This window comes from Phocoena sinus, chromosome X (assembly GCF_008692025.1).
Source record: "Phocoena sinus isolate mPhoSin1 chromosome X, mPhoSin1.pri, whole genome shotgun sequence".
NCBI classification, from domain to species: Eukaryota; Metazoa; Chordata; class Mammalia; order Artiodactyla; family Phocoenidae; genus Phocoena; species Phocoena sinus.
Genome location: NC_045784.1, coordinates 50,523,627 through 50,545,433, shown reverse-complemented (window position 1 = coordinate 50,545,433; position 21,807 = coordinate 50,523,627).

Sequence of the window (21,807 nt, the reverse complement as noted above, 5' to 3'; positions counted from 1 at the left end):
AACAAAACAAGAGAACAAACAAACAAAATAATTCAAAAATGAGAACAGCCAATAAGGACTAAACTAACAAAAACAAAAGTAAAAAATAAAACAAAATCAGAAAACAAACAAACAACTTTCTGTTGTTTCTGTTGTGAAGAAAACATAAAAACAATCAAAAAATAAAAATAAATAAATAAAATAAACAAGAACATAAAACAAGAATAAAACCACAAAACAACAAAAAATTAAAGTAAAAAAATATATATATAAAGAAAAAGTAAATGATAAAAAGTAATAAAAGCAACAACATTAACAACTGAACAAAATGAAACAAACAAAAAAGAATAATAGTAAGAAATATTTTTCTGGGCCCTCCTCTGTCAGTGTCCTTGCTCCCACAGTGTGCCAGAGTCAATCTGCCCCTCCTCAGGAGGCCTTCCAATACCTCTACGTTAGTCTCTGGACCTGCTGCAGGCACTGTAAGACCAGCTCAGGCACTGACCTGGCCCAACTCCCACATGTACTTACACCCAAAGTCCACTTCTGCAAAGGCTAGACTGCTCTCAATTGTGGGAACACTCATTGTCTATTCAGGTATTCCAGAGATGCAGGATTTACCAAGCTGATCTCAGGGATTTTATCCATGGCTTGGGCAGCTTCATGGAAAGATTTCAATTCCTCTTCCTTAGTCGCACCACCTGTGGGGCTCAGCTTTGGTTTTTACCCCACCTCTGTGTGTGCACCACCCCCTCAGGCTTCTGTTCCTTGTCTAGGTGAGAGTGAGGGAAAGCAGCAACTGCATGGGGCATGCTTACTCACTCAAGCCAGGGAGGAGTACGGTGGCCACAATTGGGGTGTGTGTAAGTTTTCTGTGGTGGTGGAACCAGAAGGCACTTGTAATAGTCTGTGGTGCACTTGCTTTGGTGGGAGTGCCTCCCAGTGCCTGTCGAGGCAGGAGCTGTCATGTGGGGGCAGGTGGCAGCCCTGCCCCCACCATGTACCTCTCAATAACGGGCCTCATTTCTAGGCAGACCACACTTCCTCTAGGAGTACTCCTGGCCGCACATGCCCTCACTCTCATGCCCTCTGCTGTATCCATGCAGTCAACTGCACTCCTCTCTCCTGATAAATTCTCCCACCCCCATGATTTAGCACTCAGCCCCTGCCACCATCAGTGGACTCTCATCCCAGGTAGGGGTGCCCAGTGCTGATTCCCAAGGAGGTTTTGGGATGAGTGGCACTCAGGTCCCCAAAGCCCATGGAAAGAGGAGAACCCCACCCGAGGGGTGGACAGGCCTGCTCAAATCAGAGCCCCTCCCAGTGCCCACAGAGGCCCAAGAAGGCAGTAGGCAGGGAAAGGGATTGTAATGGCAGCTCCACCATTTGTGCACCACTCAACAATGACACGTTGCTTCTATGGTGTCCTGAGCTTTTTCTGCAGACATTCCTGTTGTGGAGCTCCTTATTCCTTTCCCTTCAGGCTGTCTTTTCACAGCCAAGAGCTGTCCCCTCCATGGGTCCATGCTCTAAACCCAACTTTCCAGCACCCAGTCCCTTCCATGACAGTAGACTCATGACTCAGACTGGAATGCGCAGAGCTTTGGTGTAGAGCATGCATGCAGTTCTTACTTTGTCCTGCCGTCCACAGACCATCTGATGCATTTTCCTTAGATCTCCAAAAGGTCCCTTGCTGTCCCAGCTGATTTCCCCACTATGAGGGAGTTTTTCAGAGTGTGGGGACCTCCCCTCACCTTCAGATTCCCACCAGGGTTGCTGGTCCCTTTTTTGATTCCTCTTTTCTTTTTCTCTCCTTTCTTCCTTCCTACCCAGTTGTGTGGGGATTTTTCTGGTCCTTTTAGGTGTCTGAAGTCTTCTGCTAATGTTCAGCAAGTGCTCTATCAGAATTGTTCCATTTCTAGATGTACTTTTTAAGAGTGATGAATTCCACCTCCTCCTATTCCACCATCTTCCTTTGCCCCCCAAATCTTCAATTTCTGATAGCCCAATCCCTCCTATCTACCCACCAGCAACCTCTCCACTCTATTTTTAAGTCCAAACCATCATTTTCCACAAGGACAATAATTTAAATCTGTCAAAACTTTATTAATATCCTCACACACATAAACAAGCCTTGCAACAAAACACCTCCCTCCTTATGACTCATACTACTTAAATGGTAATAGAGAAATAAAAATAGTGGAATTTCCCTCTGGTTCTCAAATGTTTAAAGACATATTCTGTCAACAAATTAACCCTAAACTACATGTCAAATTAAAAAAACAGCGCAAAATCTGGGGAAATATCTCTGGTGTGAGGAGCTGCTGAAAGTGTTGGAAGATGGGACCAGTGGAATGCTGGTCCATAGAAAAAAGAAAGGGACAAGGGAGAATTCCTGAAACATAAGGACTTTATGTATTTCGATTTTTGGCATTGGATGTCTGTATATTTTGATCATGGCTCTGTCACATACCAGCTGTGTGACCGTAGAAAAATGATTTAATTTCTCTGGGTCACACTATTCACATCTATAACACTGGAATCATTAATTTTTGTGAAAGCAGTTGAAATGATTAAATAAGAAAACATGTATAAAGTAACTAGTAAGATACAAATTCATTTGATGTGCTGCTTGTATTTCATAAGTGTGTTTTAAATGTTTATAATTTCACAATACTGGCTATTTTCATTTTATTCATATATATAAATTAATAAACAGAAACATCAATCAAATAGAGTGGGGAGACTACAATGGGGAGCTGTCATGCCCTGCGACTATATCAGAGCCCAACAGGAAGAAGAAAGCCTCCTCTTCTTCCCGGCAAAGACTCAGCCAAAGTAAAGCCACGGACTCTTTGTTCACTATAGCCTTCCCAAATTCCTTTTCCTCTCTGTAAAAGCCTTGTCCTGTGAGGGACTTGCGCTTGGCTAACCATGGTTGCAGACCTTGAATTGCAATTCTCTCCTGGTCCCAAATAAACCCGCCTTTGCTGGAGAAGTATCTGGCTGTCTGTTTATTTTTAGGTCAATATACAGCAACCATGTATGTCAAGTGATTACAGTTTTCACTTTTTTGTAGCAATATAAATTTTCATTCAAAAATGATTAAGTTAATGCAAGTGATTCAATTGTATTAAGTATATTAATTAAAAACAACAGAGTTGCTGTGCAAACAAGACAAAAATCCTAAAGATGGTATATGAATGACTGAGACCCAGAAAATGCCACACTATGTCATGATATGATAGGAACTGTTCTAGTCACTGGGTAGGATGTCATAGAAAACAAATCCACGTTTTGTGCCCTTAACACCTCATAGCTCTCAAAAAGGGTTGACTTGGCAACTAAAAATGTAAAAGTCACATATAATACCTTTTCAAAATACCATCTACTATAATAAATCCACATTGGAAAGTGTGGGGTGAAGGGAGGGTTCTCTTATTAGAGTCACTATCAAAGACTCATTAAGTCAGTAAGCTTTCAATGATGAAGGGTTTTTCTGGATGTTAGATATGCAAAATCCAGTGAAATGTATTCTTTGCCATCAAACATGTTACAGTCAATAGGAGACTGGAGGAAGCAGACATATAAATAGAAAAGCTCAACAAAGGGTAGGAAGTGCTGAATTAGAAGTCAAGGCAGGGCTTCGCAGGTGGCGCAGTGGTTGAGAGTCCACCTGCCGATGCAGGGGACATGGGTTCGTGCCCCAGTCCGGGAAGATCCCACATGCTGTGGAGCGGCTGGGTCCGTGAGCCATGGCTGCGGAGCCTGTGCATCCAGAGTCTGTGCTCCGCAATGGGAGAGGCCACAACAGTGAGAGGCCTGCATACCACAAAAAAAAAAAAAAAAAAAAAAGAAGTCAGGGCAGGTCCCAGTGGGAAATCAAAGGAAGGAAATGCAAGAAACTGAGTCCAGAAAATACACCAAGATGGCATGGCAATAGCAATAAATGAAAAGCTTGAGAGAGTAAAAATGTTCACCTGTACTTGATAATTCCATTGAACATTGGGTTCACATCCTTGATTCTGTTGATAAAAGTCTGAACAACATCTATGCATTTCACCTGAAAAATACAATTTAGTTAGTGGGTGTTTATTTACTGAACAATTCTTCTATTCAACAAGTATTTAATGAACGTCTGGTATGTGCATCAATCACTTTGCATTTGGGACATCTTCAGTGAATTAGCCAGTGCAGCCCACTGGGAGGGTGTAAAAGTTGTCTATTTTGAAGCTGAGAAATCAGGAGTACACCAGTACTAGAAGGCTCTGAACAATGATTAGAGATAAAAAGCATGAACTGCCCTCTATGTTGATGACATATTTAAGATCATTTAAAAATCAAAATTGAGGACTTCCCTGGTGGCGCAGTGGTTGAGAGTCTGCCTGCTAATGCAGGGGACACGGGTTTGTGCCTCAGTCTGGGAAGATCCCACATGCCGTGGAGCTGCTGGGCCCGTGAGCCATGGCCATTAAGCCTGCGCGTCCGGAGCCTGTGCTCCGCAACGGGAGAGGCCACAACAATGAGAAGCCCGCGTAACGCAAAAAAAACAAAACAAAAAAAAAATCAAAATTGAGTAACTATGTTTCCAGCAGACAAAATGGAGCAGGGTAAGCATTGTAGATGTTATTTCAGACATTCCTGCATCACTGAGAACTTGAGCTTTCTGAACTGTATCAAACTCAAGGACACCACCAGCCGCCAGCCATTTTCAAAACAGCAGCTGCTTGCTGCAATCAGGTAGTTTCAAAATTCCCACCCCTGGGCTTCCCTGGTGGCGCAGTGGTTGAGAATCTGCCGCTAATGCAGTGGACACGGGTTTGAGCCCTGGTCTGGGAGGATCCGATGTGCCACGGAGTGACTAGGTCCGTGAACCACAACTACTGAGCCTGCGTGTCTGGAGCCTGTGCTCCGCAACGAGAGAGGCCACGTACCGTGATGAAGAGTGGCCCCTGCTTGCCACAACTAGAGAAAGCCCTCACACAGAAATGAAGACCAAAAACAGGAAAAATAAATAAAATAAATTAATAAACTCCTACCCCCAACGTCTAAAAAAAAAAAAAATCCCACCCCCTTTTCACAACTATGTAATCATTATTGTTTCAAAAGCTCAACCAACACTTGCTTAACAAGCACTCTTACTTCTTGTGAGTTCCAACTGTCATTCTTTTTTTTTTTTTTTTTTTTGCGGTACGCAGGCCTCTCACTGTTGTGGCCTCTCCCGTTGTGGAGCACAGACTCCAGATGCGCAGGCTCAGCAGCCATGGCTCATGGGGCCAGCCGCTCCGCGGCATGTGGGATCCTCCCAGACCAGGGCACAAACCCACGTTCCCTGCATCGGCAGTCGGACTCTCAACCACTGTGCCACCAGGGAAACCCCCAACTGTCATTCTTTTTTTAACATCTTTATTGGGGTATAATTGCTTTACAATGGTGTGTTAGTTTCTGCTTTATAACAAAGTGAATCAGTTATACATATACATATGTTCCCATATCTCTTCCCTCTTGCGTATCCCTCCCTCCCACCCTCCCTATCCCACCCCTCCAGGCGGTCACAAAGCACCAAGCTGATCTCCCTGTGCTATGCAGCTGCTTCCCACTAGCTATCTACCTTACTTTTGGTAGTGTATATATGTCCATGCCTCTGTCTCACTTTGTCACAGCTCACCCTTCCTCCTCCCCATATCCTTAAGTCCGTTCTCTAGTAGGTCTGTGTCTTTCTTCCTGTCTTAACCCTAGGCTCTTCATGACATTTTTTTCTTAAATTCCATATATATGTGTTAGCATACGGTATTTGTCTTTCTGTTTCTGACTTACTTCACTCTGTATGACAGACTGTATGTCTATCCACCTCATTACAAATAGCTCAATTTCGGTTTTTTTATGGCTGAGTAATATTCCATTGTATATATGTGCCACATCTTCTTTATCCATTCATCCAATGATGGACACTTAGGTTCTTTCCATCTCCAGGCTTTTGTAAATAGAGCTGCAATGAACATTTTGGTACATGACTCTTTTTGAATTATGGTTTTCTCAGGGTATATGCCCAGTAGTGGGATTGCTGGGTCATATGGTAGTTCTGTTTGTAGTTTTTTAAGGAACCTCCATACTGTTCTCCATAGTGGCTGTACCAATTCACATTCCCACCAGCAGTGCAAGAGTGTTCCCTTTTATCCACACCCTCTCCAGCATTTATTGTTTATAGACTTTTAAGGATGGCCATTCTGGCCACTGTGGGGTGATTGTAGCTTTGATTTTCATTTCTCTAATAATTAGCTATGTTGTTCATTTTTTTCAAATGCCTCTTGGCTATGTATGTGTCTTCTTTTTGAAAATGTCTATTTAGATCTCCTGCCCATTTTTTGCATTGATTGTTTGTTTTTTTGATATTGAGCTATAGGAGTTGTTTGTACATTTTGGAGATGAATCCCTTTTTGGTCAAATAGTTTGCAAATATTTTCTTCCATTCCATAGGGTGTCTTTTCATTTTCTTTATCATTTCCTTTGCTGTGCAAAAGTTTTAAGTTTAATTAGGTCCCATTTGTTTCTTTCTGTTTTTATTTCCATTACTCTAGGAAACAGATCCAGCAAGATATTGCTGCAATTTATGTCAAAGAGTGTTTCCTTATGTTTTTTTCTAGGAGTTTTATAGTAGGTCTCTAATCTAGTAGGTCTCATTTAGGTCTCTAATCCATTTTGAGTTTATTTTTGTATATAGTGTTAGTGTTCTAATTTCATTCTTTTACATGTAGCTTTCCAGTTTTCCCAGCACAATTTCTTGAAGAGACTGCTTTTCTCTCTTGTATATTCTTGCCTCCTTTCTTGTAAATTAATTTACCATAAGTGGGTGGGTTTATTTCTGGGCTTCCTATGCTGCTCCATTGATCTATATTTCTGTTTTTGTGCCAACACCATACTAGTGTAATGACTGTAGCATTGTAGTATAGTCTGAAGTCAGGAAGACTGATTCCTCCAGCTCCATTCTTTCTCAAGATTGCTTTGGCTATTCGGGGTCTTTTGTGTTTCCATACAAATGTTAACTTTTTTGTTATAGTTCTGTGAAAACTGTCATTGTTAATTTGATTGGGATGGCATTGAATCTGTAGATTGCCTTGGGTAGTATAGTCAGTTTAACAATATTGATTCTTCCAACACAAGGACATGGTATATCTTTCCATCTGTTTGTGTCTTTGATTCCTTTCATCAAATTCTTATAGTTTTTGGAGTGCAGGTCTTTTGTCTCCTTAGGTAGGTTGATTCCTAGGTATTTTATTCTTTTTCATGTGATGGTAAATGAGATTGCTTCCTTAATTTCTCTTTCTGATCTTTCCTTGTTAGTGTATAGAAATGCAACAGATTTCTGTGTATTATTTTTGTATCCTGCAACTTTACCAAATTCACTGATGAGACCTAGTAGTTTTCTTGTAGTGTCTTTAGAAGTTTCTATGTATAGTATCATGTCATCTGCAAACAGTGACAAGATTACTTCTTCTTTTCCAGTTTGGATTCCTTTTATTTACTTTTCTTCTCTGATTGCCATGGTTAGGTTTTCCAAAACTATGTTAAATAAAAGTGTCAAGAGTGGACATCCTTGCCTTGTTCTTACCTTAGAGGAAATGCTTTCAACTTTTCACCAATTGAGTATGTGGTCTCATCATATATAACCCTTATTATGTTGATGTATGTTCACTCTATGCCCATATTCTTGAGTGTTTTATGATAATTTGATTTTGGATTTTATGAAAAGCTTTTTCTGAATCTATTGAGATGATATATGGTTTTTATTCTTCAATTTGTTAATGTGGTGTATCACATTGATTGATTTGCAGACATTGAATAACCCTTGCATCCTTGGAATAAATCCCACTTGATCTTGGTTTATGATCCTTTTAATATATTGTTGGATTTGGTTTTCTAGTATTCTGTTGCGGATTTTTTGCGTCTATATTCTTCAGTGATGTTGGCCTGTAATTTTCTCTTTTTGTAGTATCTTTGTCTGGTTTTGGTATCAGGGTGATTGTGACCTCATAGAATGAGTTTGGAAATGTTCCCTCCTCTGCAATTTTTTGGAAGAGATTCAGAAGGATAGGTGTTAACTCTTCTCTAAATGTTTTTAGAATTTGCCTGTGAAGCTATCTGGTCCTGTACTTTTGTTTCTTGGGATTTTTAAAATCACATATTCAATTTCACTAGTTATCATTGATCTATTAATATTTTCTATTTCTTCCTGATTCAGTCTTGAGAGATTGTACATTTCTAAGAATTTGTCTTCTTCTAAGTTGTCCATTTTCCTAGTGTATTATTGCTCATAGCATTCTCTTACAGTCCTTTGTATTTCTGTAGCGTCGATTGTAACTTCTCCTTTGAATTTTTATCTTTTTAAAAATTAACTTGTAAGAATCCTTAATATAGTAAGTGTTTAACCTTTTATGTATCTTATATATTTATGATATCCTCACCAGTAAGTTGTCTACCTTTTAATATTTTTCGAAGTTGTTAAAACATAAAGATATTTTAAATATTTGTATGTTTTAAAAAGGTCTGTTTAATTTCCCATTACATTCACCAATATTATCCTTAGTATCTTTTCTCAACTGTTTATCAGTTAAAAATTTACATAAATTTTCTCTCTTTTTTGTGATTTTCTTTTTTTCTACTAATGCAGATAGATGCTTGCCTGGAGTTGGGACCACTAGGGCATGGTCAGTGCTGTCTGTCCTAGTTTTACCTCCTGCCAATTCTTTACACACACATTCTTTGCTCCAATTACACCAAGCTATTTGCAATTCCTTACAACAGTGGTCTTCAAACTGTAACTGCTATTTAAAATAATTAGCACGCTCCCTAATGTATCTGCATATACTTATGTATAGGTTATATTGTACTGTGCTAATACAGATTTTAAGATCATAGCCTATGGATTAACATGAAATGCACGTTACAGAACAAAACTAAAGAGAGAAATTGAAGTATAAGATTCATTTTAAAAGTCGTAGTATTTTTCCACACTTCAAAGTATTATTTTGTGCACTCCCAGAGGTGTTTGCACACATGCCCTCCAACCTTGAAGACCCTAACCTAAACTACAGTTGGTATCCATGCCCAGTTTCTTTTTGCTGTTCCCCTAAAACATACACAACTATTCAAACCTCAATACTCAACTCAGGCACCATAATTTTAGGAAGACTTTTCTGACCACTAAAATCTCCAATCTGATTAGATACTCTTCATTTGCATTTCCAGCACACCATATTTTGCCCTATCACGGCACTCAGCATACTGTACTGTAATTAAACATCACCCTCCCCAAAAGAGTGGAAATTCTCTACGGTAAGGACCCTATCTTAGTCACCTCTATATTACGAGAGCCTGGAACAGAGAACGTATTCAAAGAGTGTTGATTCATTAAGTGAATAAATGAATGGAGCCATCATAATTTTGTTTGCACACTCCTCACAGAATCTATGCCCTCTCACATACACACAAAATACTTAACCAACTACAACTAATGTAGATAAAACCATAGATTATATATGAAAATATACACCCACTTCAGCAAACATTATACTCATAATAAAAATATGAAACTATACACATGGATGGACATGCACACATTCTCAACTATGAAAATCAAAGATCTTCCAGTTGTCTTTTCACAAATACCTATATAAAACCAAACATATATTTTAATAACCACAAACATCTGATTAGGGTAGGCAAAAAGTTGTATGCCTTGAAAAATAGTAAAAAAAAAAAAAAAAGTAAAAAAAGAAGAAATGATAGAATTTGAACACATGCTCTCCACCAAGAAAATATGGGTTTTGTCATATATATTTTTTCTTCTTTTACATTATTCTTTTTTTATTTTTTTAACATCTTTATTGGGGCATAATTGCTTTACAGTGGTGTGTTAGTTTCTGCTTTATAAAAAAGTGAATCAGTTATACATATACATATGTTCCCATATCTCTGCCCTCTTGCATCTCCCTCCCTCCCACACTCCCTATCCCTCCCCTCCAGGTGGTCACAAAGCACCGAGCTGATATCCCTGTGCTATGTGGCTGCTTCCCACTAGCTATCTACCTTAGGTTTGGTAGTGTATATATGTCCATGCCTCTCTCTCGCCTTGTCACAGCTCACCCTTCCCCCTCCCCATATCCTCAAGTCTGTTCTCCAGTAGGTCTGTGTCTTTATTCCTGTCTTACCCCTAGGTTCTTCATGACATATTTCCCCCTTAAATTCCATATATTTGTGTTAGCATATGGTATTTGTCTTTCTCTTTCTGACTTACTTCACTATCTATGACAGACTCCAGGTCTATCCACCTCATTACAAATAGCTCAATTTCGTTTCCTTTTATGGCTGAGTAATATTCGATTGTATATATGTGACACATCTTCTTTATCCATTCATCCGATGATGGGCACTTAGGTTGTTTCCATCTCTGGGCTATTGTAAATAGAGCTGCAATGAATATTTTGATACAGGACTCTTTTTGAATTATGGTTTTCTCAGGATATATGCCCAGTAGTGGGATTGCTGGGTCATACGGTAGTTCTATTTGTAGTTTTTTAAGGAACCTCTATACTGTTCTCCATAGTGGATGTACCACTTCACATTCCCACCAGCAGTGCAGGAGTGTTCCCTTTACTCCACACCCTCTCCAGCATTTATCATTTCTAGATTTTTTGATGATGGCCATTCTGAACGGTGTGAGATGATATCTCATTGTAGTTTTGATTTGCATTTCCCTAATGATTAATGTTGTTGAGCATTCTTTCATGTGTTTGTTGGCAGTCTGTACATTTTCTTTGGTGAAATGTCTATTTAGCTCTTCTGCCCATTTCTGGATTGGGTTGTTTCTTTTTTGTTATTGACCTGCATGAGGGGCTTGTAAATTTTGGAAATTAATCCTTTGTCAGTTGCTTCATTTGCAAATATTTTCTCCCATTCTGAGGGTTGTCTTTTGGTCATGTTTACGGTTTCCTTTGCTATGCAAAAGCTTTGAAGTTTCATTAGGTCCCATTTGTTTATTTTTGTTTTTATTTCCATTACTCTAGGAGGTGGGTCAGAAAGGATCTTGCTGTGATTTATGTCATAGAGTGTTCTGGCTATGTTTTCCTCTAAGAGTTTGATAGTTTCTGGCCTTACATTTAGATCTTTAATCCATTTTGAGCTTATTTTTGGGTATGGTGTTAGGGAGTGATCTAATCTCATACTTTTACATGTATCTGTCCAGTTTTCCCAGCACCACTTATTGAAGAGGCTGTCCTTTCTTCACTGTACATTCCTGCCAACTTTATCAAACATAAGGTGACCATATGTGCGTGGGTTTATCTCTGGGCTTTCTATCCTGTTCCATTGATCTATCTTTCTGTTTTTGTGCCAGTACCATACTGTCTTGAATACTGTAGCTTTGTAGTATGTTCTGAAGTCAGGGAGCCTGATTCCTCCAGCTCCTTTTTCCGTTCTCAAGATTGCTTTGGCTATTCGGGGTCTTTTGTGTTTCCATACAAATTGTGAAATTTTTTGTTCTAGTTCTGTGAAAAATGCCAGTGGTAGTTTGATAGGGTTTGCATTGAATCTGTAGATTGCTTTGGATAGTAGAGTCATTTTCACAATGTTGATTCTTCCAATCCAAGAACATGGTATATCTCTCCATCTATTGGTATCATCTTTAATTTCTTTCATCAGTGTCTTATAATTTTCTGCATACAGGTCTTTTGTCTCCTTAGGTAGGTTTATTCCTAGATATTTTATTGCTTTTGTTGCAATGGTAAATGGGAGTGTTTTCCTGATTTCACTTTCAGATTTTTCATCATTATTGTATAGGAATGCAAGAGATTTCTGTGAATTAATTTTGTATCCTGCAATTTTACCAAATTCATTGATTAGCTCTAGTAGTTTTCTGGTAGCATCTTTAGGATTCTCTATGTATAGTATCATGTCATCTGCACACATTGACAGGTTTACTTCTTCTTCTCCGATTTGGATTCCTTTTATTTCCATTTCTTCTCTGATTGCTGTGGCTGAAACGTCCAAAACTATATTGAATAAGAGTGGTGAGGGTGGGCAACCTTGTCTTGTTCATGATCCTAGTGAAAATGCTTTCAGTTTTTCAGCATTGCGGGCGATGTTGGCTGTGGATTTGTCATATATGGCCTTTATTATGTTGAGGAAAGTTCCCTCTATGCCTACTTTCTGCAGAGATTTTATCAGAGATGGGTGTTGAATTTTGTCAAAAGCTTTCTCTGCATCTATTGAGATGATCATATGGTTTTTCTCCTTCAATTTGTTAATATGGTTTATCACATTGACAGATTTGCATATATTGAAGAATCCTTGCATTCCTGGAATAAACCCCACTTGGTCATGGTGCGTGATCCTTTTAATCTGCTGTTGGATTCTGTTTGCTAGTATTTTGTTGAGGATTTTTGCATCTATGTTCATCAGTGATATTGGCCTGTAGTTTTCTTTCTTTGTGACATCCTTGTCTGGTTTTGGTATCAGGGTGATGGTGGCCTCGTAGAAGGAAGCTGGGAGTGTTCCTCCCTCTGCTATATTTTGGAAGAGTTCGAGAAGGATAGGTGTTAGCTCTTCTCTAAATGTTTGATAGAATTTGCCTGTGAAGCCATCTGGTCCTGGGCTTTTGTTTGTTGGAAGGTTTTTAACCACAGTTTCAATTTCAGTGCTTGTGATTGGTCTGTTCATATTTTCTATTTCTTCCTGATTCAGTCTTGGCAGGTTGTGCATTTCTAAGCATTTCTCCATTTCTTCCAGGTTGTCCGTTTTATTGGCATAGAGTTGCTTGTAGTAATCTCTCATGATCTTTTGTATTTCTGCAGTGTCAGTTGTTACTTCTCCTTTCTCATTTCTAATTCTATTGATTTGAGTCTTCTCCATTTTTTTCTTGATAAGTCTGGCTAATGGTTTATCTATTTTGTTTATCTTCTCAAAGAACCAGCTCTTAGTTTCATTGATCTTTGCTATTGTCTCCTTCATTTCTTTTTCTTTTATTTCTGATCTGATTTTTATGATTTCTTTCCTTCTGCTAACTTTGGGGGTTTTTTGTTCTTCTTTCTCTAAGTGCTTTAGGTGCAAAGTTAGGTTGTTTATTCGAGATGTTTCCTGTTTCTTAAGGTGGGCTTGTATTGCTGTAAACTTCCCTCTTAGAACTGCTTTTGCTGCATTCCATAGGTTTTGAGTCATCTTGTCTCCATTGTCATTTGTTTCTAGGTATTTTTTTATTTCCTCTTTGATTTCTTCAGTGATCACTTCATTATGAGGGAATTTCTTAAATATAATGTTAATTAAATCTTAAATTATATAGTTATTCAAATTACCTATTTCATATTTAGAGAGTGGTAGTAGACTGTTTTTTGAGTAAGTAGTCCTTTTCTCTACATGTTAAAATTGTGTGTTTAGAGTTGTTCATAGTACTCCCTTATTATCATTTTCTGTTTTTTTTTAATTTTAGTGGAATAGAGTGGATTTACAGTCTTACAGTAGTTTCAGGTGTACAGCATGATGTTATAAATATACATATATGCATTCTTCATCAGACTTCTTTCCCGTATAGGTTAATACAGGGTAGAGTTCCATGTGTTATACTGTAGGTCCTTGTTGGTTATATATTTTATATATAGTAGTGTGTATGTTAATAGCAAGTTCTTAATTTATTCCTCCCCTCCACATTTCCCCTTTGGTAACCACAAGTTTGGGCTTGAAATCTGTGAATCTCTTTGTGTTTTGTAAATAAGTTCATTTATATCCTTTTTAAAAATTCAATTCCACATGTGGGTGACATAATATGGTAACTGCTTTTCTCTGTCTTCTTTCACTTAGTATGATAACCTCTAGGCCCATCCATGTTGCTGCAAATGGCATTACTTTATTCTTTTTCTATGGCTGAGTAATATTCCATTGTATATATGTACCACATCTTCTTTATCCATTCATCTGTCGATGGACATTCTGGTTGCTTCCATGTCTTCGCTATTGTAAACAGTGCTGCAATGAATATTGAGGTGCATGTATCTTTTTGAATTATTCTTTTCTTTAGATATATGCCAGGAGTGGGATAGCTGGGTCATATAGCACTTCAATTTTTAGTTTTTTAAGGAAGCTCCTTACTTTTCTCTTTACTGATTTTGACAATTTATATTCCGACCAAGAGTGTAGGAGGATTCCATTTTCTCTACATCCTCTCCAGTATTTTCTTTTGACATTTTTATTGGAGTATAATTGCTTTATAATGGTGTGTTCGTTTCTGCTTTATAACAAAGTGAATCAGTTATACATATACATACATCCCCATATCTCTTTTCTGTTGCATCTCCGTCCCTCCCACCCTCCCTATCCCACCCTTCTAGCTGGTCAAAAAGCACCAAGCAGATGTCCCTGTGCTATGCAACTGCTTCCCACTAGCTATCTATTTTACATTTGGTAGTATATATATGTCCATATATACACTACCACTCTCTCACTTTGTCCCAGCTTACCCTTCCCCCTCCCCGTGTCCTCAAGTCCATTCTCTAGTAGGTCTTCCAGCATTTATTGTTTGTAGACATTTTGATGATGGCCATTCTGACCGGTGTTAAGTAGTACCTCAATGTAATTTTGATTTACATTTCTCTGATAGTTTGTGATGTTGAGCATCTTTTCATTTGCTTTTTGGACATCTGTATTTCTTCTCTGGAGAAATGTCTATTTAAGTTGGAACTTCTGCCCATTTTTTATTGGGCTGGTTTTTTTTTTTTTTTTTTTGACTTAGAGCTGCATGAGCTGTTTATATATCCTGGAGATTAATCTCTTGTCAGTTGCTTTGTTGGCAACTATTTTCTCCAGTTTTGTAGGTTGTATTTTCACTATGTTTTCCTTTCCTGTGAAAAAGCTTTTAAATTTAATGAGGTTCCATTTTTTAATTTTTGTTTTTATTTTCATTACTCTAGGAGGTGAGTCAAAAAAGATCTTGCTGCAATTTATGTCAAAGTGTGTTCTGCCTATGTTTTCCTTGGAGAGTTTTTTATTATCCATCTTTACATTTAGGTCTTTGATCCATTTTGTGTTTATTTTTGTGTATGGTGATAGAGAATTTTCTAAGTTCTTTCTTTTACATGTAGCTGTCCAGTTTTCCCAGCACCAGTTGTTGAAGAGACTGTCTTTTCTCCACTGTATATTCTTGCCTACTTTGTCGTAGATTAATAGACCATAGGTGCATGTGTTTATTTCTGGACTTTCTATCCTGTTCCATTAATCTATATTTGTTTTTTTGCACAGTACCATACTGTATTGATTACTGTAGCTTTGTAGCATAGTCTGAAGTCAGGGAGCCTGATTCCTCCAGGCCCATTTTTCTTTCTCAGGATTGCTTTCGATATTTGGGATCTTTTGTGATTCCTTACAAATATTAAAATTATTTTGTTCTAGTTCTGTGAAAAATGCCATTGCTGTTTTGTAAGGGTTTCATTGAATCTGTATATTACCATGAGGAGTATAGTCATTTTGAAAATATTGATTCTTCCAGTCCAAGAACAAGGTATATCTTTCCATCTGTTTGTGTCATATTCGATTACTTTCATCAGCCTCTTACAGTTTTCAGAGTACAGGGCTTTTGTCTCCTTAAGTAGGTTTATTCTTAGGTATTTTATTCTTTTTGATGCTTTGGTAAGTGGGATTGTTTCCTTAATTTTGGTTTTTTAGTATCTTGCTGAGGATTTTTGCATCTAAGTTCATCTGTGATATTAGCCTGTAAATTGCTTGTTTGTGGTATCTGGTTTTGTATCAGGGCGATGCTGGATTCATAGAATGGGTTTGGGAGTTTCCTTTCTCTGTAAATTTTTGGAAGAGTTTCAGAACAATAGATATTAACAGTTCTCTAAATATTTGATAAAATTCACCTGTGAATCCATCTACTCCTGGACTTTAATTTCTTAAAAACTTTTAAATCAATTTCAATTTCAGTACTTGTGACTTTTCTTTTCTTTTCTTTTTTTTTGTGGTACACAGGCCTCTCACTGTTGTGGCCTCTACCATTGCAGAGCATAGGCTCCAGACTTGCAGGCCCAGCAGCCATGGCTCACGGGCCCAGCTGCTCCGCGGCATGTGGGATCTTTCTGGACGGGGGCACGAACCCGTGTCCCCTGTATCAGCAGGCGGACTCTCAATCACTGTGCCACCAGGGAAGCCCTACTTGTGACTTTTCTGTTCACATTTTCTATTTCTTCCTAGTTCAGTCTTGGAATGTTTTACCTTTCAAATAATTTGTCCATTTCTTTTAGGCTATCCATTTTATTGGTGCATAGTTGTTTGTAGTAGTCTCTTAATTTTTTGTATTTTTGTGATATCAGTTGTAACTTCTTTTTTCTTTCTAATTTTATTGGTTTGGACACACTCCCTTTTTTTCTTGATGAGTTTTCCTAAAAAGTTTATCAATTTTATTTATCATTTCAAAGAACCGAGTGACTTTCATTGATATTTTCTGTTGTTTTCTTAGTCTCTATTTCACGTATTTCTACACTGATTTTTCTGATTTATTTCCTTATACTAACATTGAGTTTTGCTTATTCTTCTTTCTCTAGTTGCTTTATGTGTCAGGTCAGGTTTTTTTTCTTTCCTGAGATAAGACTGTATTGCTATAAACTTCCCTCTTAGAACTGCTTTTGCTGTGTCCCATAAGTTTTGGTTCATTGTGTTTTCATTCTCATGTGTCTCTAGGTACTTTTTGATTTATTCTTTGATATCTTCAGTGATCCATTGTACGTTTAGTAAAATATAGTTGAGCTTCCACGTTACTATGTTTTTTACAGTTATTTTCCTGTAATTGATTTCTAATCGAATACCATTGTGGTCAGAAAAGATGCTCAATATGGTTTCAATTTTCTTAAGTTTACCAAGGCTTGATTTGTGGCCCATGACGTAATCTGTCCTGGAGAACGTTACATGGGAACTTGGGAAGAAAGTCTATTCAGATGTTTTTGAATGGAGTGTTCTATAAATATCAATTAAGTCCATCTGGTCCAATGTATCATATAAGGCCTGTTGATTTTCTGTCTGGAAGGTATGTCATTGATGAGAGTGGGGTGTAAAAATACCACACTATTATTGTGTCACTGTCAATTTCTCCTTTTATGGCTATTAGTATTTGCTTTATGTATTGAGGTGCTCCTATCGTGGGTGCATATATATTTATAGTTGTTATATCTTCTTTTTGTATTGAGCACTTGATCATTAAAAGGTGTCCTTCTTTATCTCTTGTAACAGTCTTTATTTTATTACTTTTTAAAAGTATCTGTATTGGAGTATAAATGTTTTACAATGGTGTGTTAGTTTCTACTTTATAACAAAGTGAATCAGTTATAAATATACATATATCCACATATATCTTCACTCTTCCATCTCCTTCCCACACTCCCTATTTCACCTCTGTAGGTAGTAACAAAATACCAAGCTGATCTCTCTGTGCTATGTGGCTGCTTCCCACCAGCTATCTATTTTATATTTGATAGTATATATAAATACAAGCCACACTCTCACTCCGTTCCAGCTAACCATTCCCTCTCCCCATGTCCTCAAGTCCATTCTCTACACCTGCATATTTATTCCTGTCTTGCCACTAGGTTCTTCAGAACCATTTATTTTTTCATTCCACATATATGTGTTAGCATACGGTATTTGTCTTTCTCTTTCTGACTTACTTCACTCTGCATGACAGATGCTAGGTCCATCCACCTCACTACAAATAACTCAATTTCCTTTCTTTTTATGGCTGAGTAATATCCCATTGTATATACGTGCCACATTTTCTTTATCCATTCATCTGTCGATGAACACTTAGGTTGCTTCCATATCCTGGCTAATGTAAATAGAGGTGCAATGAACATTGGGGTACATGACACTTTTTGAATTATGGTTTCCTCAATGTATACACCCAGTAGTGGGATTGCTGGGTTATATGGTAGTTCTACTTTTAGATTTTAAGGAAATCTAAAGAAGCACTGTTCTCCATAATAGCTGTGTTAATTTACATTACCACCAACAGTGCAAAAGGGTTCCCTTTTCCCCACACCCCCTCCAGGATTTATTGTCTGTAGATATTTTGGTGATGGCCATTCTGACTGGTGTGAGGTGATACCTCATTGTACTTTTGATTTTCATTCCTCTAATGATTAATGATGTTGAGCATTCTTTCATCTGTTGGTTGGCAATCTATATATCTTCTTTGGAGAAATCTCTATTTAGTTCTTCTGCCCATTTTTGGCTTGGGTTGATTGTTTCTTTGATATTGAGCTGCATGAGCTTCTTGTAAGTGTTGGAGATTAATCCTTTGTCAGTTGCTTCATTCTCAAATATTTTCTCCCATTCTGAGGGTTGTCTTTTCATTTTGTTTATAGTTATTGCAGTGCAAAGGCTTTTAAGTTTCATTAGGTCCCATTTTTTTGTTTTTCTTTTTATTTCCATCTCTCTAGGACGTGGGTCAAAAAGGATCTTGCTGTGAGTTATGTCATAGAGGGTTCTGCCTAATTTTTCCTCTAAGAGTTTAATAGTTTCTGCCCTTAATTTAGGTCTTTAATCCATTTTGACCTTATTTTTGTGCATGGCATTAGGGAGAGTTCTAATTTCATTCTTTTATATGTAGCTGCCCAGTTTTCCTAGCACCAAATATTGAAGAACTTGTCTTTTTCCATTGTATATTCTTGCCTCCTTTATCAAAAGTAAGGTGACAATATGTGTGTGGATCTATCTCTCAGCTCTCTATCCTGTTCCATTGATCTATATTTCTGCTTTCCTGCCAGTACCATACTTTCTTTATTACTGTAGCTTTGTAGTATAGTCTGAAGACAGGGAGCCTGATTCCTCCAGCTCCGTTTTTCTTTCTCAAGATTGCTTTGGTTATTCAGGGTCTGTTTTTTTCTATACAAATTGTGCAATTTTTTTATTCTAGTTCTGTGAAAAATACCGTTGATTGTTTGATAAGGATTGCATTGAAATTATAGATTCCTTTGGTTAGTGTAACCATTTTCACAGTATTGATTCTTCCAGTCCAAAAACATGGTATATCTCTCCATCTCTTTGTGTCACCTTTAATTCCTTTCATCAGTATCTTATAGTTTTCTGCATACAGGTCTTTTGTCTCCCTAGGTAGGTTTGTTCCTAGGTATTTCATTCCTTTTGTTGCAGTGGTAAATGGGACTGTTTTCTTAATTTCACTTTCAGATTTTTCATCATTAGTGTGTAGGAATGCAAGAGATTTCTGTGCATTAATTTTGTATCCTGCTACTTTACCAAATTCATTGAGTAGCTCTAAAGGTTTTCTAGTAGTATCTTTAGGATTCTCTATGTATAATATCATGTCATCTCCAAACAGTGAGAGATTTATTTCTGCTTTTCCAATTTGAATTGCTTTGATTTCTTTTTCCTCTCTGATTGCTGTGGCTAAAACTTCCAAAACTATGTTGAATAATAGTGGTGAGAGTGGACAACCTTGTCTTCTTCATGATCTTAGAGGAAATGGTTTCACTTTTTCACCATTGAGAATTGTGATGGCTGTGGGGTTGTCATATATGGCCTTTATTATGTCTAAGTAATTTCCCTCTATGCCTACTTTCTGGAGGGTTTTTATCATAAATGGGTGTTGAATTTTGTTAAAAGATTTTTCTGCATCTATCGAGCTGATCATATTGTTCTTTTACTTCAATTTGTTAGTATGGTTCATCACATTGATTGATTTGCTTATATTGAACAATCCTTGCATTCCTGGGGTAAACCCCACTTGATCATGGTGTATGACCATTTTAATGTGCTACTAGATTCTGTTTGCTAGTATTGTGTTGAAGGTATTTGCATCTATGTTCATCAGTGATATTGGCCTGTAGTTTTCTTTCTTTGTGACATCTTTTTCTGGTTTTGGTATCAGGGTGATGGCGACCTCGCAGTATGAATTTGGGAGTGTTCCTCCCTTTGCTATGTTTTGGAAGAGTTTGAGAAGTATAGGTGTTAACTCTTCTATAAATGTTTGACAGAATTCACCTGTGAAGCCATCTGGTCCTGGGCTTTTATTTGTTGGAAGGTTTTTAATCACAGTTTCAATTTCAGTGCTTGTGATTTGTCTGTTCATATTTTCTATTTCTTCCTCGTTCAGTCTCAGAAGGTTGTGCTTTTCTAAGAATTTGTCCATTTCTTCCAGGTTGTCCATTTTATTGGTATATAATTGCTTATAGTAATCTAACATGGTCCTTTGTATTTTTGCAGTGTCAGTCATTACTTCTCCCTTTTCATTTCTAATTCTAGCGATTTGAGTCTTCTCCTTTTTTTTTCTTGGTGAGTCTGGCTAACGGTTTATCAATTTTGTTTATCTTCTCAAAGAACCAGCTTTTAGTTTTATTGATCTTTTATATTGTTTCCTTCATTTCTTTTTCATTTCTCTCTGATCTGATCTTTATGATTTCTTGCCTTCTGCTAAGTTTTTTTTTTTTTTCGTTCTTCTGTCTCTAATTGCTTTAAGTGTAACATTAGGTTTCTTTTTTTTTTTTTTTTTGAGATGTTTCTTGTTTCTTGAGGTAGGATGGTACTTCTATAAACTTCCCTCTTAGAACTGCTTTTGCTGCATCCCATAGGTTTTGTGTCATCATGTTTTCCTTGTCATTTGCTTCTGTGTATTTTTTAATTTCCTCTTTGATTTCTTCAGTGACCTTTTGATTATTATGTAGTGTAATATTTCACCTCCAAGTGTTTCTATTTTTTACAGGTTTTTTCCTGTTATTGACATCCAGTCTCATAACATTGTCGTCTGAAAAGATACTTGATACAATTTCAATTTTCTTAAATTCACCAAAGCTTGATTTGTGACCCAAGATATGATCTATCCTGGAGAATGTCCAATGAGCACTTGAGAAGAAGTGTATTCTGTTGTTTTTGTATGGAATGTCCTATAAATATCAATTAAATCGATCTTTTTTAATGTATCATTGAAAGCTTGTATTTCCTTATTTATTTTCATTTTGGATGATCTGCCCATTAATGAAAGTGGGGTGTTAATGTTCTCTGCTATGATTGTGTTACTGTTGATTTCCCCTTTTATGGCTGTTAGCATCTGTCTTAATTATTGAGGTGTTCCTATGTTGGGTGAATAAATATTTACAATTGTTATATCTTCTTGTTGGATTGATCCCTTGATCATTATATAGTGTCATTCTTTGTCTCTTGTAATAGTCTTTATTTTAAAGTCTATTTTGTCTGATATGAGAATTGTTACTTCAGTTTTCTTTTGATTTCCATTTGTATGGAATATCTTTTTCCATCCCCTCACTTTCTGTCTGTATGTGTCCCTAGGTCTGACGTGGGTCTCTTGTAGACAGCGTATATATGTGTCTTTTTTTTTATTCATTCAGCCAGTCTATGCCTTTTGATTGGGGTATTTATTCCATTTATGCTTAATATCATTATCGATATGTATGTTTCTATTCCCATTTTCTTAATTCTTTGGGAGTTGTTATCATAGGTCTTTTCCTTCTCTAATGTTTTCTGCCCAGAAAAGTTCCTTTAGCATTTGTTGTAAAGCTGGTTTCGTCTTGCTGAATTCTCTTAACTTTTGATTGTCTGTAAAGGTTTTAATTTCTCCTTTGAACCTGAATGAGGTTCTTGCTGAGTAGAGTAATCTTCGTTGTAGGTTTCTCCTTTTCATCACTTTAAATATGTCCTGCCACTCCCTTCTGGCTTGCACAGTTTTTGCTGAAAGATCAGCTGTTAACCTTATGGGCATATCCTTGTATGTTATTTGTTGTTTTTCCCTCACTGCCTTTATTATTCTTTTCTTTCTGTATAATT